This window comes from Arachis hypogaea, chromosome 10, assembly GCF_003086295.3.
Source record: "Arachis hypogaea cultivar Tifrunner chromosome 10, arahy.Tifrunner.gnm2.J5K5, whole genome shotgun sequence".
NCBI classification, from domain to species: Eukaryota; Viridiplantae; Streptophyta; class Magnoliopsida; order Fabales; family Fabaceae; genus Arachis; species Arachis hypogaea.
The window spans coordinates 38,254,567-38,272,613 of record NC_092045.1 but is presented as its reverse complement, the minus strand read 5'-3'; the positions used below and the strand labels follow the sequence as shown (position 1 = coordinate 38,272,613).

The following is an 18,047-nucleotide window of genomic DNA, read 5'->3' as shown; positions in this document are numbered from 1 at the left end:
GTGAAAATGAAGTAGAATGGAAGGGTATATATAGGGAAAGGGGGTAGTGTGTATTCGGCCATTTAGGGTGGGAATGGGTGGGAAAATGGTTTTGAATATTTGAAGGTAGGTGGGGTTTATGGGGAAGAGTGGATGGATGTGAGTGGTGAGGGAGGTGATTGGGAAGAGGGATTGAGGTGATTGGTGAAGAGTGTTGGGTAGTGTGACATGGGGAATAGTCATCACAAAAATAGGATTAGGAGGTAAGGTGGGAATATAGTAGGTGGGGATCCTGTGGGGTCCACAGATCCTGAGGTGATCCTGTAGGGTCCACAGATCCTGAGGTGTCAAGGAATTCCATCCCTGCACCAAATAGGCATGTAAAATGCCTTTGCACACCATTCTGGCGTTTAAACGCCGTGTGGTGCAAATTCTGGGCGTTCAACGCCCATGTAAAGCATGTTTCTGGCGTTGAACGCCAATTTCATGCTTGTTACTGGCGTTCAGCGCCAGCTTTTCTTCTATAGGCACATTCCTGGCGTTCAGCGCCAGAATGTTGCTTGTTTCTGGCGTTCAGCGCCAGGTTGATGCTCTGTTCTGGCGTTGAACGCCAGCCAGATGCATCTTACTGGCGTTGAACGCCAGCCTGTGCTTCCTCCAGGGTGCGAATTTTTTTCTGCTGTTTTTTTGATTCTGTTTTTAATTTTTATGATTTTTTCGTGACTCCACATGATCATGTACCTAATAAAACACAAAATAACAATAACATAAAATAAAATAGATATTATATAAATAAAATTGGGTTGCCTCCCAACAAGCACTTCTTTAATATCAATAGCTTGACAGTGGCTCTCATGGAGCCACAAAGGTGATCAGGTCAATGTTGTATAGTCCCAACACCAAACTTAGAGTTTGGATATGGGATCTTAACACCAAACTTAGAGTTTGATTGTGGGGGCTCTTCTTGACTCTGAACTGAGAGAAGCTCTTCATGCTTACTCTCTTGTGTCACAGAGGGATGGCCATGTGCTTTAAACACTAGGTAGTCCCCATTCAATTGAAGGACTAATTCACCTCTGTTGACATCTATCACAGCTCCTGCTGTGGCTAGGAAAGGTCTTCCAAGGATGATGCATTCATCCTCTTCCTTCCTAGTGTCTAACATTATGAAATCAGCAGGGATGTAAAGGCCTTCAACCTTTACTAACACGTCCTCCACTATTCCATAAGCTTGTCTCAATGACTTGTCTGCCAATTGTAATGAGAACAAGGCAGGTTGTACCTCAATGATCCCCAGCTTCTCCATTACAGAGAGTAGCATAAGATTTATCCCTGACCCTAGATCACATAGTGCCTTTTCAAAGGTCATGGTGCCTATGGTTGGTGGATGAAATTGTGATCAATACTTTTCACAAATCAAATAATCCCCGGTAATGAATCCAAAAACTTGGTGTTCAATACCATGGCATAAACACAACTTCGCACAACTAACCAGCAAGTGTACTGGGTCGTCCAAGTAATAAACCTTACGCGAGTAAGGGTCGATCCCATAGAGATTGTTGGTATGAAGCAAGCTATGGTCACCTTGTAAATCTTAGTCAGGCAAACTCAAATGGGTATGGTGATAAACGCATATAACATAAAGATAAGGATAGAGATACTTATGTAATTCATTAGTAGGAATTTCAGATAAGCGTATGAAGATGCCTTCCCTTCCGTCTCTCTGCTTTCCTACTGTCTTCATCCAATCCTTCTTACTCCTTTCCATGGCAAGCTTAAGCAAGGGTTTCACCGTTGTCAGTGGCTACCTCCCATCCTCTCAGTGGAAATGTTCAACGCACCCTGTCATGGCACGGCTATCCATCTGTCGGTTCTCGATCAGGCCGGAATAGAATCCAGTGATTCTTTTGCGTCTGTCACTAACGCCCCGCCCTCAGGAGTTTGAAGCACGTCACAGTCATTCAATCATTGAATCCTACTCAGAATACCACAGACAAGGTTAGACCTTCCGGATTCTCTTGAATGCCGCCATCAGTTCTAGCCTATACCACGAAGATTCCGGTTAAAGAATCCAAGAGATATTCACCCAATCGGAGGTAGAACGGAGGTGGTTGTCAGTCACACGTTCATAGGTGAGAATGATGATGAGTGTCACGGATCATCACATTCATCAAGTTGAAGAACAAGTGATATCTTAGAACAAGAACAAGCGGAATTGAATAGAAGAACAGTAGTAATTGCATTAATACTCGAGGTACAGCAGAGCTCCACACCTTAATCTATGGTGTGTAGAAACTCCACCGTTGAAAATACATAAGAACAAGGTCTAGGCATGGCCGAATGGCCAGCCTCCCAATGATCTAAGAACTAGATGTCCAGAGATGATCAAAGGATCTAAAAATAATCCAAAGATCCAAAGATGAAAATTCAATAGTAAAAGGTCCTACTTATAGAAAACTAGTAGCCTAAGGTTTACAGAGATGAGTAAATGACATAAAAATCCACTTCCGGGCCCACTTGGTGTGTGCTTGGGCTGAGCATTGAAGCATTTTCGTGTAGAGACTCTTCTTGGAGTTAAACGCCAGCTTTTGTGCCAGTTCCGGCGTTTAACGCTGGGATTTCTGAGGGTGACTTTGTACGCCGGTTTGGGCCATCAAATCTTGGGCAAAGTATGAACTATCATATATTGCTGGAAATCCCAGGATGTCTACTTTCCAACGCCATTGAGAGCGAGCCAATTGGGCTTCTGTAGCTCCAGAAAATCCACTTCGAGTGCACGGAGGTCAGAATCCAACAGCATCTGCAGTCCTTTTTAGTCTCTGAATCAGATTTTTGCTCAGATCCCTCAATTTCAGCCAGAAAATACCTGAAATCACAGAAAAACACACAAACTCATAGTAAAGTCCAGAAAAGTGAATTTTGACTAAAAACTAATAAAAATATACTAAAAACTAACTAGATTATACTAAAAACATACTAAAAACAATGCCAAAAAGCGTACAAATTATCCGCTCATCAGAATACCAAACTTAAATTGTTGCTTGTCCTCAAGCAACTGAAAATCAATTAAGATCAAAAGAAGTGAATATGCAATGAATTCCAAAAACATCTATGAAGATCAGTATTAATTAGATGAGCGGGGCTTTTAGCTTTTTGCCTCTGAATAGTTTTGGCATCTCACTCTATCCTTTGAAATTCAGAATGATTGGCTTCTTTAGGAACTTAGAATCCGGATAGTGTTATTGATTCTCCTAGTAAAGTATGATGATTCTTGAACATAGCTACTTATTGAGTCTTGGCCGTGGCCCAAAGCACTCTGTCTTCCAGTATTACCACCGGATACATACATGCCACAGACACATAACTGGGTGAACCTTTTCAAATTGTGACTCAGCTTTGCTAGAGTCCCCAATTAGAGGTGTCTAGGGTTCTTAAGCACACTCTTTTTGCCTTGGATCACAACCTTATTTCTTTTCTTTTTCTTTCTTTTCCCTTTTTTTTTCTCTTTTTTTTTCGTTTTTCTTTTTTTTTTTTTTTGTATTCACTGCTTTTTCTTGCTTCAAGAATCATTTTTATGATTTTTCAGATCCTCAGTAACATGTCTCCTTTTTCATCATTCTTTCAAGAGCCAACATTCATGAACCACAAATTCAAAAGACATATGCACTGTTTAAGCATACATTCAGAGAACAAAAGTATTGCCACCACATCAAAGTAATCAAACTGTTATAAAATTCAAAATTCATGCAATTCTTTTCTTTTTCAATTAAGAACATTTTTCATTCAAGAAAGGTGATGGATTCATAGGACATTCATAACTTTAAGGCATAGACACTAAGACACTAATGATCACAAGACACAAACATAGATAAACATAAGCACTAAAATTCGAAAAACAGGAAAATAAAGAACAAGGAAATTAAGGAACGGGTCCACCTTAGTGATGGCGGCTCTTTCTTCCTCTTGAAGATCCTATGGAGTGCTTGAGCTCCTCAATGTCTCTTCCTTGTCTTTGTTGCTCCTCTCTCATGATTCTTTGATCTTCTCTAATTTCATAGAGGATGATGGAGTGCTCTTGATGCTCCACCCTTAGTTGTCCCATGTTGGAACTCAATTCTCCTAGGGAGGTGTTTAGTTGCTCCCAATAGTTTTGTGGAGGAAAGTGCATCCCTTGAGGTATCTCAGGGATCTCATGATGAGTGGGGTCTCTTGTGTGCTCCATCCTCTTCTTAGTGATGGGCTTGTCCTCATCAATAGGGATGTCTCCCTCTATGTCAACTCCAACCAAATAACAGAGGTGACAAATGAGATGAGGGAAGGCTAACCTTGCCAAGGTAGAAGACTTATCCGCCACATTATAAAGTTCTTGGGCTATAACCTCATGAACTTCTATTTCTTCTCCAATCATGATGCTATGAATCATGATAGCCCGGTCTATGGTAACTTTGGACCGGTTGCTAGTGGGAATGATTGAGCGTTGGATAAACTCCAACCATCCTCTAGCCACGGGTTTGAGGTCATGCCTTCTCAATTAAACCGGCTTCTCTCTTGAATCTCTCTTCCATTGGGCGCCCTCTTCACATATGACTGTGAGGACTTGGTCCAACCTTTGATTAAAGTTGACCCTTCTAGTGTAAGGATGTTCATCTCCTTGCATCATGGGCAAATTGAATGGCAACCTTACACTTTCCGGACTAAAATCCAAGTATTTCCCCCGAACCATAGTAAGATAATTTTTTGGATCCGGGTTCACACTTTGATCATGGTTCTTGGTGATCCATGCATTGGCATAGAACTCTTGAACCATTAAGATTCTGACTTGTTGAATGGGGTTGGTAAGAACTTCCCAACCTCTTCTTCAGATCTCATGTCGGATCTCCGGATATTCACTCTTTTTGAGTGAAAAAGGAACCTCGGGGATCACCTTCTTCAAGGCCACAACTTCATAGAAGTGGTCTTGATGCACCCTTGAGATGAATCTTTCCATCTCCCATGACTCGGAGGTGGAAGCTTTTGCCTTCCCTTTCCTCTTTCTAGAGGTTTCTCCGGCCTTGGATGCCATAAATGGTTATGGAAAAATAAAAAGCAATGCTTTTACCACACCAAACTTAAAAGGTTTGCTCGTCCTCGAGCAAAAGAAGAAAGAAGAGAGTAGAAGAAGAAGAAATGAGGAAGAAGGGAATGGCTTTGTGTTCGGCCAAAAGGGGGAGAAGTGGTGTTTAGGTTGTGTGAGAATGAAGGAGTGAAGATGGGTTTATATAGGAGTGGGGGGTGGTAGGGTTCGATCATGTATGGGTGGGTTTGAGAGGGAAAGTGGTTTTGAATTTGAATGGTGAGGTAGGTGGGGTTTTATGAAGGATGGACGTGAGTGGTGAAGAGAAGGATGGGATTTGATAGGTGAAGGGTTTTTGGGGAAGAGGTGTTGAGGTGATTGGTGAATGGGTGAAGAGGAGAGAGAGTGGTGGGGTAGGTGAGGATCCTGTGGGGTCCACAGATCCTGAGGTGTTAAGGAAACGTCATCCCTGCACCAAATGGCATGCAAAAATGCGTTTTTAGCCATTTCTGGCGTTAAACGCCGGGCTGGTGCCCATTTCTGGCGTTTAACGCCAGCTTCTTGCCCTTTTCTGGCGTTTAACGCCAGTCTGGTGCCCCTTTCTGGCGTTAAACGCCCAGAATGGTGCCAGACTGGGCGTTAAACGCCCAACAGCTAGCCTTACTGGCGTTTAAACACCAGCACGCTCTCCTCCAGGGTGTGCTGTTTTTCTTTCTACTTTTCATTCTGTTTTTGCTTTTTTCATTGATTTTGTGACTTCTCATGATCATCAACCTACAAAAAATATAAAATAACAAAAGAAAATAGATAAAGTATAACATTGGGTTGCCTCCCAACAAGCGCTTCTTTAATGTCAGTAGCTTGACAGAGGACTCTCATGGAGCCTCAGAAATGCTCAGAGCCATGTTGGAACCTCCCAACACCAAACTTAGAGTTTGAATGTGGGGGTTCAACACCAAACCTAGAGTTTGGTTGTGGCCTCCCAACACCAAACTTAGAGTTTGACTGTGGGGGCTCTGTTTGGCTCTGTTTTGAGAGAAGCTCTTCATGCTTCCTCTCCATGGTGACAAAGGGATATCCTTGAGCCTCAAACACAAAGGATTCTTCATTCACTTGAATGATCAACTCTCTTCTATCAACATCAATCACAGCCTTTGCTGTGGCTAGGAAGGGTCTGCCAAGGATGATGGATTCATCCATGCACTTCCCAGTCTCTAGGATTATAAAATCAGTAGGGATGTAATGGTCTTCAACTTTTACCAGAACATCCTCTACAAGTCTAGAGGCTTGTTTTCTTGAATTGTCTACCATCTCTAGTGAGATTTTTGCAGCTTGCACCTCCAAGATCCCTAACTTCTCCATTACAGAGAGAGGCATGAGGTTTACACTTGACCCTAAGTCACACAAGGCCTTCTTGAAGGTCATGGTGCCTATGGTACAAGGTATTGAAAACTTCCCAGGATCCTGTCTCTTTTGAGGCAGTTTCTGCCTAGACAAGTTATCCAGTTCTTTGGTGAGCAAAGGGGCTTCATCCTCCCAAGTCTCATTTCCAAATAACTTGTCATTTAACTTCATGATTGCTCCAAGGTATTTAGCAACTTGCTCTTCAGTGACATACTCATCCTTTTCAGAGGAAGAATACTCATCAGAGCTCATGAATGGCAGAAGTAAGTCCAATGGAATCTTTATGGTCTCATTTTGAGCCTCAGATTCCCATGGTTCCTCACTGGGGAACTCATTGGAGGCCAGTGGACGTCCATTGAGGTCTTCCTCAGTGGCGTTCACTGCCTCTCCTTCCTCCCAAAATTCGGCCATGTTGATGGCCTTGCACTCTCCTTTTGGATTTTCTTCTGTATTGCTTGGGAGAGTACTAGGAGGGAGTTTAGTAATTCTCTTGCTCAGCTGACCCACTTGTGCCTCCAAGTTTCTAATGGAGGACCTTGTTTCAGTCATGAAACGTTGAGTGGTTTTGATTAGATCAGAGACCATGGTTGCTAAGTCAGAGGTATTCTGCTTAGAACTCTCTGTCTGTTGCTGAGAGGATGATGGAAAAGGCTTGCCATTGCTAAACCTGTTTCTTCCACCATTATTATTGTTGAAACCTTGTTGAGGTCTCTGTTGATCCTTCCATGAGAAATTTGGATGATTTCTCCATGAAGGATTATAGGTGTTTCCATAGGGTTCTCCCAGGTAATTCACCTCTTCCATTGAAGGGTTCTCAGGATCATAAGCTTCTTCCTCAGATGAAGCTTCCTTAGTACTGCTTGGTGCATTTTGCATTCCAGACAGACTTTGGGAAATCATATTGACTTGTTGAGTCAATATTTTGTTCTGAGCCAATATGGCATTCAGAGTGTCAATCTCAAGAACTCCTTTCTTCTGACTAGTCCCATTGTTCACAGGATTCCTTTCAGAAGTGTACATGAATTGGTTATTTGCAACCATTTCAATCAGCTCTTGAGCTTCTGTAGGCGTCTTCTTCAGATGAAGAGATCCTCCAGCAGAGCTATCCAAAGACATTTTGGACAGTTCAGAGAGACCATCATAGAAAATACCTATGATGCTCCATTCAGAAAGCATATCAGAAGGACACTTTCTGATTAATTGTTTGTATCTTTCCCAAGCTTCATAGAGGGATTCTCCTTCCTTCTGTCTGAAGGTTTGGACTTCCACTCTAAGCTTACTCAATTTTTGAGGTGGAAAGAACTTTGCCAAGAAGGCATTGACTAGCTTTTCCCAAGAGTCCAGGCTTTCTTTGGGTTGAGAGTCCAACCATGTCCTAGCTCTGTCTCTTACAGCAAAAGGGAATAGCATAAGTCTGTAGACCTCAGGGTCAACCCCATTAGTCTTGACAGTGTCACAGATTTGCAAGAACTCAGCTAAAAACTGATGAGGATCTTCCAATGGAAGTCCATGGAACTTGCAATTCTGTTGCATTAGAGAAACTAATTGAGGTTTAAGCTCAAAGTTGTTTGCTCCAATGGCAGGGATAGAGATGCTTCTCCCATAAAAGTCGGGAGTAGGTGCAGTAAAGTCACCGAGCACCTTCCTTGCATTGTTGGCATTGTTGTTGTTTTCGGCTGCCATGTGTTCTTCTTCTTTGAAGAATTCGGTTAGGTCCTCTACAGAGAGTTGTGCCTTGGCTTCTCTTAGCTTTCGCTTCTAGGTCCTTTCAGGTTCAGGATCAGCCTCAACAAGAATGCTTTTGTCCTTGCTCCTGCTCATAAGAAAGAGAAAAGAACAAGAAAATGTGGAATCCTCTATGTCACGGTATAGAGATTCCTTTAGGTGTCAGAGGAAAAGAAAAGTAGAAGACAGAAGTAGAAAATTCGAACTTATCAAAGGAGATGGAGTTCGAATTTTGCATTAAGAAATAGTGTTAGTCCATAAATAGAAGGATGTGAGAAGAAGGGAAGTAATTTTCGAAAATTAAGTAAAAGATTTTGAAAATATTTTTGAAAAATACTAATTGATTTTCGAAAATGAAAGTGGAAAAGAAATCAACTGATTTTTGAAAAAGATTTTGAAATTAGAAATCAAAAAGATTTGATTGAAAACTATTTTGAAAAATATGTGGTTAAGAAGATATGATTAGTTTTAAAAAGGTGTGATTGAGAAGATATGATTTGAAAAACATTTTAAAAAAGATTTGATTTTGAAAATTAAAAACTTGGCTAACAAGAGAAGATATGATTCAAACATTAAACCTTTCTCAACAGAAAAGGCAACATACTTGAAATGTTGAATCAAATCATTGATTGATAGCAAGTATTTTAAAAAAAATAGAAAGAAATTGATTTTGAAAACATATGATTGAAAAGATATGATTTGAAAAAGATTTGATTTTGAAAAGATTTTGAAAACTTGAAAAAAATTTGTATTGAAAACAAAATCTTCCCCCTTGTGCCATCCTGGCGTTAAACGCCCAGAATGGTGCACATTCTGGCGTTTAACGCCCAAAACTATACCCTTTTGGGCGTTAAACGCCCAACCAGGTACCCTGGCTGGCGTTTAAACGCCAGTCTGTCCTTCTTCACTAGGCGTTTTGAACACCCAGCTTTTTCTGTGCAATTCCTCTGCTGTATGTTCTGAATCTTCAATTCTCTGTATTATGGACTTGAGAAGACACAAATTAAAAATATTTTTGGATTTTTAATAATAAGGAAAAATCAAAATGCAACAAGAATCAAATAACAATGCATGCAAGACACCAAACTTAACAGTTTGTATACTACTGACACTAATGAGAATGCATATGAGACACACAAAACACTCAAGTCAAGAGAATTCAAAGATTAGAGTAAGAAATCATCAAGAATTAGTTGAAGATCCTTAAGACACATGAATGAATGCATGCAATTGACACCAAACTTAATATGAGACACTGGACTCAAACAAGAAATATTTTTGGATTTTATGATTTTGTAATTTTTTTTGGATTTTCAAAAATTAAGTGGAAAAAGAAAATAAAGGTATCAAAATTCTTAATGAGAGTTCCAGGAATCAAGCAATGTTTAGTCTAAGACTCCGGTCCTGGAATTAGACATGGCTTCACAGCCAGCCAAGCTTTCAAAGAAAGCTTCGGTCCAAAACACTAGACATGGCCAAAGGCCAGCCAAGCCTTAGCAGATCACTGCTCCAATAGCAAGATTGATAGAAATCAACAAGCTCTTGTGATGATAAGTTGAAACCTCGGTCTAATGAAATTAGACATGGCTTCACAGCCAGCTAGATTTCAACAGATCATCATGAAACTCTAGAATTCATTCTTAAGAACTCTGAAGAAAAAAAATACCTAATCTAAGCAACAAGATGAACCGTCAGTTGTCCAAACTCAACAATCCCCGGCAACGGCGCCAAAAACTTGGTGGATGAAATTGTGATCAATACTTTTCACAAATCAAATAATCCCCGGTAATGAATCCAAAAACTTGGTGTTCAATACCATGGCATAAACACAACTTCGCACAACTAACCAGCAAGTGTACTGGGTCGTCCAAGTAATAAACCTTACGCGAGTAAGGGTCGATCCCACAGAGATTGTTGGTATAAAGCAAGCTATGGTCACCTTGTAAATCTTAGTCAGGCAAACTCAAATGGGTATGGTGATAAACGCATATAACATAAAGATAAGGATAGAGATACTTATGTAATTCATTAGTAGGAATTTCAGATAAGCGTATGAAGATGCCTTCCCTTCCGTCTCTCTGCTTTCCTACTGTCTTCATCCAATCCTTCTTACTCCTTTCCATGGCAAGCTTAAGCAAGGGTTTCACCGTTGTCAGTGGCTACCTCCCATCCTCTCAGTGGAAATGTTCAACGCACCCTGTCACGGCACGGCTATCCATCTGTCGGTTCTCGATCAGGCTGGAATAGAATCCAGTGATTCTTTTGCGTCTGTCACTAACGCCCCGCCCTCAGGAGTTTGAAGCACGTCACAGTCATTCAATCATTGAATCCTACTCGGAATACCACAGACAAGGTTAGACCTTCCGGATTCTCTTGAATGCCGCCATCAGTTCTAGCCTATACCACGAAGATTCCGGTTAAAGAATCCAAGAGATATTAACCCAATCGGAGGTAGAACGGAGGTGGTTGTCAGTCACACGTTCATAGGTGAGAATGATGATGAGTGTCACGGATCATCACATTCATCAAGTTGAAGAACAAGTGATATCTTAGAACAAGAACAAGCGGAATTGAATAGAAGAACAGTAGTAATTGCATTAATACTCGAGGTACAGCAGAGCTCCACACCTTAATCTATGGTGTGTAGAAACACCACCGTTGAAAATACATAAGAACAAGGTCTAGGCATGGCCGAATGGCCAGCCTCCCAATGATCTAAGAACTAGATGTCCAGAGATGATCAAAGGATCTAAAAATAATCCAAAGATCCAAAGATGAAATTCAATAGTAAAAGGTCCTACTTATAGAAAACTAGTAGCCTAAGGTTTACAGAGATGAGTAAATGACATAAAAATCCACTTCCGGGCCCACTTGGTGTGTGCTTGGGCTGAGCATTGAAGCATTTTCGTGTAGAGACTCTTCTTGGAGTTAAACGCCAGCTTTTGTGCCAGTTTGGGCGTTTAACTCCCATTTTGGTGCCAGTTCCGGCGTTTAACGCTGGGATTTCTGAGGGTGACTTTGTACGCCGGTTTGGGCCATCAAATCTTGGGCAAAGTATGGACTATCATATATTGCTGGAAAGCCCAGGATGTCTACTTTCCAACGCCTTTAGAGCGCGCCAATTGGGCTTCTGTAGCTCCAGAAAATACACTTCGAGTGCAGGGAGGTCAGAATCCAACAGCATCTGCGGTCCTTTTTAGTCTCTGAATCAGATTTTTGCTCAGATCCCTCAATTTCAGCCAGAAAATACCTGAAATCATATAAAAACACACAAACTCATAGTAAAGTCCAGAAAAGTGAATTTTGACTAAAAACTAATAAAAATATACTAAAAACTAACTAGATCATACTAAAAACATACTAAAAACAATGCCAAAAAGCGTACAAATTATCCGCTCATCAATGGTACAATGTATTAAGAACATGCCAGGATCTTGTTTCTTTTGAGGTAGAGTTTTCTGAATCTAGGTATCTAGTTCATTAATGAGCAAGGGAGGTTCACTTTCCCAAGTCTCATTACCAAACAACTTGGCATTCAGCTTCATGATAGCTCCTAAGTATTGAGCAACTTGCTCTCCAGTCACATTTTCATCCTCTTCAGAGGAAGAATAGTCTTCAGAGCTCATGAATGGCAGAAGGAGATTTAATGGAATCTCTATGGTCTCTGTATGAGCCTCAGATTCCTTTGGATCCTTGATAGGAAACTCCTTCTTGCTTGAAGGACGTCCCAGGAGGTCTTCCTCACTAGGATTTTCGTCCTCCTCCTCCCTTGTGCGTTCGGCCACATTGATCACATCAATGGCCTTGTACTCTCCTTTTGGATTCTCTTCTGTATTGCTTGAGAGAATACTGGGAGGGGTTTCATTGACTTTCTTACTCAGCTGGCCCACTTGTGCCTCCAGATTTCTGATGGAGGATCTTGTTTCATTCATGAAACTGAAAGTGGTCTTTGACAGATCAGAGACTAGATTGGCTAAATTAGAAGTGTTTTGTTCAGAATTCTCTGTCTGTTGCTGAGAAGATGATGGATATGGCTTGCTATTGCTCAGCCTATTACGTCCACCATTGTTAAAGCCTTGTTGAGGCTTTTGTTGATCCTTTCATTAGAAATTTGGATGATTCCTCCATGATGGATTATAGGTGTTTCCATAAGGTTCACCATGTAATTAGCCTCTGCCATTGCAGGGTTCTCAGGATCATAAGCCTCTTCAGAAGCTGCCTATTTAGTACTATTGGATGCATGTTGCCATCCATTCAGATTTTGAGAGATCATGTTGACCTGTTGAGTCAACACTTTGTTCTGAGCCAATATGGCATTCAGAGCATCAATTTCAAGAACTCTTTTCTTCTGAGGTATCCCATTATTCACGGAATTCCTCTCAGAAGTGTACATGAATTGGTTGTTTGCAACCATATCAATGAGTTCTTGAGCCTCTTCAGGCGTTTTCTTTAGGTGAATAGATCCACCTGGAGAATGGTCCAATGACATTTTCGAAAATTCAGATAGGCCATAATAGAATATATCTAATATGGTCCATTCTGAAAACATGTCAGATGGACACCTTTTGGTCAGCTGCTTGTATCTTTCCCAAGCTTCATAGAGGGATTCACCATCTTTTTGTTTGAAGGTTTGAACATCCACTCTCAGCTTGCTCAGCTTTTGAGGAGGAAAGAATTTATCCAAGAAGGCAGTGACCAGCTTATCCCAGGAGTCCATGCTATCCTTGGGTTGTGAATCCAACCATATTCTAGCTTTGTCTCTTACAGCAAAAGGGAAAAGCATGAGTCTGTAGACTTCAGGATCAACTCCATTTGTCTTTACAGTCTCCAGAACTGTAAGAACTCAGTTAAAAACTGATAAGGATCTTCAGATGGAAGTCCATAAAACTTGCAGTTTTGTTGCATTAAAGCAACTAGTTGAGGTTTCAGCTCAAAGTTTTTGGCTCCAATGGCAGGAATGGAGATGCTTCTTCCATCAAACTTGGACGTTGGCTTTGTGAAGTCACCAAGCATTCTCCTTGCATTATTATTATTTTCGGCTGCCATCTCCTTCTCTTGTTCAAAATTTTCTGAAAGGTTGCTTCTGGATTGTTGTAATTTAGCTTCTCTTAATTTTCTCTTCAGAGTCCTTTCAGGTTCTGGATCAATTTCAACAAGAGTGCCTTTATCCTTGTTCCTGCTCATATGAAAGAGAAGAAAACAAGAAAAGAAAGAGGAATCCTCTATGTCACAGTATAGAGATTCCTTTATGTTAGTAGAAGAAGAAAGGGGAGAAGAGTGAAGAGTGAAGAATCCAAGCACAAGGGATAGATTGAGTTCGGATTTTTAGATGAAGAGAGGTGAAGAGAAGTGTTAGTAAATAAATAATTAAATAGAATAAGAAAGGAGGTAGAGAATTTCGAAAATAATTTTGAAAAAGGGGTTAGTAATTTCGAAAATTAGAGATAAGATAAGATTAAAATTAAAATTTAAAACAAAAAAGAATTTTTGAAAAAGAGATGAGTATTTTCGAAAACTAGAGAGGGATAGGTAGTTAGTTGGTTTTGAAAAAGATAGAAAACAAACAAAAAGTTAGTTAGTTGATTGAAAAAGATATTAAAATCAAATTTTGAAAAGATAAGAAGATAAGAGGTTAGATAACATATTTTGAAATCAAATTTTGAAAAAGATAAAATTTTTGAAAAAGATAAGATAAAAGATAAAAAGATCTAATTTTTAAAATGACTTAACTTACAAGAGACTACAAGATAAGATTCTAGAACTTAAAGATTGAACCTTTCTTAACAAGAAAGTAACAAACTTCAAATTTTTGAACCAATCACATTAATTGTTAGCTAATTTTCAAAATTAGATGTAAAGATAAGAAAAAGGTTTTGAAAATATTTTGAAAATATTTTTGAAATTTTCAAAAAATAGAAAAAAATGAAAAAGATATAATTTTTGAAAATGATTTTGAAAAGATAAGATTTTTAAAATTGAAATTTTGACTTGACTTGTAAGAAACAACTAATTTTGAAATTTTTGACTAAGTCAACTCAAATTTTCGAAAATTTGGAGAAAAATAAGGAAAAGATATTTTTTTATTTTTGAATATTTTAATTATGAGAGAGAAAAACATAAAAATGACCCAAAATATGAAAATTTTGGATCAAACACACAATGCATGCAAGAACACTATGAATGTCAAGATGAACACCAAGAACACTTTGAAGATCATGATGAACATCAAGAACATAATTTTGAAAAAATTTTTGATGCAAAGAAAACATGCAAGACACCAAACTTAGAAATCTTTAATGCATGGACTCTAACAAACAAAAAATGCACATGAAAAACAACAAACAACACAAAACAAGAAAACATCAAGATCAAACAAGAAGACTTATCAAGAACAACTTGAAGATCATGAAGAACACTATGAATGCATGGAATTTCGAAAAATGCAAGAAAAATTTTTTTTTTTTAAGCATGCAATTGACACCAAACTTAAAAATTGACTCAAGACTCAAACAAAAACACAAAATATTTTTGATTTTTATGATTTTATTAATTTTTTTTGGATTTTTATTAATTTTTTCGAAAATATTTTTGGAAAAAACGAAAAAGAAAAATTTTGAAAAAGTTTTTGAAAAGAAAATTACCTAATCTGAGCAACAAGATGAACCGTCAGTTGTCCATACTCGAACAATCCCCAGCAACGGCGCCAAAAACTTGGTGTACGAAATTGTGATTCCTTTGTTATTGTATTTTGTAAAATTCATTGCTTTTTCAACTATGTGTGGACACAACTCCGTTCAACTTAACCAGCAAGTGTACTGGGTCATCCAAGTAATACCTTACGTGAGTAAGGGTCGATCCCACAGAGATTGTTAGTATGAAGCAAGCTATGGTCACCTTGTAAATCTTAGTTAGGCAGATTAAATTGGTTTATGATGAGTTCGAAAATTAATAATAAATAGAAAATAAAAGGGATAGAAATACTTATGTAAAGCAATGGTGGGAATTTCAGATAAGTGTGTGAAGATGTTGTACTCCTCTCGTATCTCTATTTTCTTATTACATTCATCCAATCCTTCCTACTCCTTTCCATGGCAAGATGTATGTAGGGCATCACCGTTGTCAATGGCTACATCCCATCCTCTCAGTGAAAATGTTCCTATGCTCTGTCACAACACGGCTAATCATCTGTCGGTTCTCAATCAGGTTGGAATAGAATCCCTTGATTCTTTTGCGCTTGTCATCACGCCCAGCCTTCAGGAGTTTGAAGCTCGTCACAGTCATTCAATCCCAGAATCCTACTCGGAATACCATAGACAAGGTTTAGACTTTCCGGATCCTCATGAATGCCGCCATCTATCTAGCTTATACCACGAAGATTATGTTGGGGAATCTAAGAGATATGCGCCCGGCCTAGAGTAGAACGGAAGTGGTTGTCAGTCACGCGCGTTCATAGGTGAGAATGATGATGAGTGTCACGGATCATCACATTCATCAATGTTAAGTGTAACGTATATCTTGGAATAAGGATAGAAGAGAATTGAATAGAAAGTAATAATAATTGTATTGAAACTTGAGGTACAGCAGAGCTCCACACCCTTAATCTATGGTGTGCAGAAACTCCACCGTTGAAAATACATAAGTAAAAGGTTCAGGCATGGCTGAATGGCCAGCCCTCTCCATGATCAAGAGACTGAATAGTCAAAAGATTAAACTGTCACAAGATGTCTAATACAATAGTAACTTATCCTATTTATACTAGACTAGCTACTAGGGTTTACATGAGTAAGTAATTGATGCATAAATCCACTTCCGGGGCCCACTTAGTGTATGTTTGGGCTGAGCTTGATCTATCCACGAGCTGAGGCTTCTCTTGGAGTTGAACGCCAAGTTATAATGTGTTTGGGCGTTCAACTCCGATCATGACGTGTTTCTGGCGTTTAACTCCAGATAGCAGCATGTACTTGGCGTTCAACGCCAAGTTACGTCGTCAATTTCCGAATAAAGTATGGACTATTATATATTGCGGGAAAGCTCTGGATGTCTACTTTCCAACGCTGTTAAGAGCGCGCCATTTGGAGTTTTGTAGCTCCCGAAAATCCATTTTGAGTGCAGGAAGGTCAGATTCCAACAGCATCAGCAGTCCTTTTGTCAGCCTTTTTCAGAGTTTTGCTCAAGTCCCTCAATTTCAGCCAGAAATTACCTGAAATTATAGAAAAACACACAAACTCATAGTAAAGTCCAGAAATGTGAATTTAACATAAAAACTAATGAAAACATCCCTGAAAGTAGCTTGAACTTACTAAAAACTACCTAAAAACAATGCCAAAAAGCGTATAAATTATCCGCTCATCAGAGTGCAACTTCAGGGATGAATATGGGAACTTTTAAGTTCAGGGACTACTATGAGGCTCGAGTGCAACTTCAGGGACTACATTGAGACTTATCTCTGTATTTTGTGGAGCTACAAAGACCCAATTGGCGCACTCTCAATTGCGTTAGAAAGTAGACATGTTGGGCTTTCCAGCAATTTATAATAGTCCATACTTTGCCCGATATTTGATGGCCTAAACTGGCATTCCAAGGTAGCATAAAAATTCTGGCGTAAAACGCCCAAACTGGCATAAAAGCTGGAGTTAAACGCCCAAACCGGCACCAGAGCTGGCGTTTAACTCCAAGAGAAGCCTATGCACGTGAAAGCTTCAATGCTCAGCCCAAGCACACACCTAGTGGGCCCGGAAGTAGATTTCTGCACTATTTACTTATTTCTGTAAACCCTAGGTTATTAGTTCTCTATAAATAGGACCTTTTACTATTGTAATTTCATCTTTTTGATCATCTGTGATCCTTTGATCATCTTTGATCTCGGGATCAGGTCTTTGAACCCTTTTTGATTGTTTCATGTTATTGGAGGAATGGCCGTTCTTATGTATTTTCAATGGTGGAGTTTCTACACACCATAGATTAAGGTGTGGAGCTCTACTGTTCCTCATGAATTGATGCAAGTACTATTATTTTTCCTTCAATTCACGCCTACTTCTTCTCCAAGATATACTCTTGTTCTTAATTCAGTTAAGTCAGAATGAAGGGGTGACCCGTGACAATCACCCAATCTTTGTTACCCGCTTAGCCAAGATCCGCGTGCCTGACAACCATAAAAGCGGTCTACATGATGTTCAACGTAGTCATTGGATGCCAACTGGAGTATACTCTCTTGGATATCTAATACAGGGACCGAGTCCGTGAGATTAATATCTTCGTGGTATAGGCTAGAACCATTGGCAGCATTCGTGGGATCCAGAAAGTCTAAACCTTATCTGTGGTATTCTGAGTAGGATCCGGGATCTAGAAAGTCTAAACATTGTCTGTTATATTCCGAGTAGGATCTGAGAAGGGATGACTGTGACGAGCTTCAAACCTACGAATGTTGGGCACAAGTGACAGTGCGCAAAAGGACAATGGTCCTATTCCAGCGCTAGTAGGAACCGACAGATGATTAGCCTTGCAGTGACAATGCAGATGGATTTATTTTCATCCGAGAGGATCATACAGCTTGCCATGGAAAGAGGTAACGCATGGTTGGAAGAAGGAAGTAGAAAAGCAGAGGTTCATAAGCGATAAAGCATCTCCATATGCTTATCTGAAATTCTCACCATTGAATTACATAAGTATTTTTATCCTATTTTATGTTCTATTTTCATTCTTTTAATTATTAAAACCCTATAACAATTTGAATCCGCCTGACTGAGATTTACAAGATGACCATAGTTGCTTCAGCCGACAATCTCCGTGGATGACCTTACACGTAGTATACTTACATTGCACTGTGGTCTTCAAGTTGTTTCAATTTTGCTACATTGCATTCCTATTGATTTACATTTGGATGTAA

At 39.6% G+C, this 18,047-nt stretch overlaps 1 non-coding gene across 1 annotated transcript; it reads left to right on the top strand.

Moving 5' to 3' along the window:
* The first annotated feature begins 7,606 nt into the window (after positions 1-7,606).
* Positions 7,607-7,714, top strand: LOC112719241 (small nucleolar RNA R71). Its single transcript, XR_003161550.1, has one exon. It is a non-coding gene; the product is annotated as a small nucleolar RNA R71 (small nucleolar RNA).
* The last annotated feature ends 10,333 nt before the right edge of the window (positions 7,715-18,047 follow it).